This window comes from Simochromis diagramma, unplaced genomic scaffold (assembly GCF_900408965.1).
Source record: "Simochromis diagramma unplaced genomic scaffold, fSimDia1.1 OVJJ01000205.1, whole genome shotgun sequence".
Taxonomy (NCBI): Eukaryota; Metazoa; Chordata; class Actinopteri; order Cichliformes; family Cichlidae; genus Simochromis; species Simochromis diagramma.
The window spans coordinates 8037438-8038795 of record NW_024386782.1 but is presented as its reverse complement, the minus strand read 5'-3'; positions in this window follow the sequence as shown (position 1 = coordinate 8038795).

Below are 1358 nucleotides of genomic sequence, written 5' to 3'. Positions count from 1 at the left end.
CATAATAAAGTGTTGACACAATATCAAAATTTTCGCCTATGAACTCCTTTCTCTTTCTTTTTCCATTCCAGAACGGCACACTTCAATTGGCTTGGTTTGGCAGTGCACATTTATTATCTGTCATAAATGCACTGTTGACTGCCCTCAACCTATTGTCTATAATTCATCACAGAGACCCACCATCTGAGGTAACATAAAAGCAGCCATCCGGCACTGAATCTCATAGTCATGTGCATATTAGGAGGGAGATTTTTGCTCTTGGCTCAGGCGCCATCAAAAGCATATGAATTAACTGATTTTTAGGCTTTATTATTGTAATATGGGTTTGAGGTTTGTTTGTTTTGTTTTTTTAAACACACAAACGAAGGCCAATCATTTCATCGTTTGAAGACCGCTTAAATAGATACACACTGAACATTCATCTCCAACTCTTTACAGACTACTAACCACTTTATGACAGCACAATATAAAGAATATATTCTGCCTTCATCTGCTCCATGTTGTGTGTACTCAGGTAAAATATGTAACAAAAACTAACAATACAACAAAGAATATAGTCCAAGGCACTTTTGTCCTGTCTCAAAAGTGCATCACTGCACCCTGGTGGTAAACGCGGAGAAGTGCAGCTTCAACGGTAAATCAGAAACATTCACTTTTTGTGTCTCTGGTGGAAAAACTAAAGATGTATTATGGTCCATAGGTTTTTGGACAATGACACGTTTTTATTTTTTGTATTTTTGCTTCTGGACACCACCACAGTGGATTTTAATTCAATCAACAAAGATTTTATTTATAGAAGAACCTGACAACAGCAGTCGCCTCGAAGTGTTTTATACAGAGAAAACTCCAACAAACAGACAACCTCCTATGAGCAGGCACCTGGTGACAGCGGGGAGGAAAATCTCCCTTTCAACAGGAAGAAGCCTCTGGCAGAACCAGGCTTGGGGAGGGTTGGTCATCCGGGTTGGGGGAGGAAAACATTGAAGTGCAACAGTTTCACATGAACTGTTAAGGAATTACAGATGTTTTTAGACAGACTCATACATTTTCAGAAGTAATGGGAAAATGTATGACAATTTTAAATATCAGGATTGTTTTTAACACCAGGATGCAAATCCTTTGCAGTCAGTGACTGCCTAAAGATTAGAACCCATGGGCATCACCAAATGCTGTGAGATGCTCTGCTAGGCTTCGACTGCAGCCGCCTTCAGTTGCTTTTCATTTGCTTTTCTGCATTCAGTAAGTGAAAAGCGTGCTCTGCTGGGTGGAGTTCAGGTGACTGACTTGTCCATTGAAGACTATGCCTTTTATTTACCTTTACTCTTGTGTTGCTTTTATAGTATGCTCTGGGCCATTAT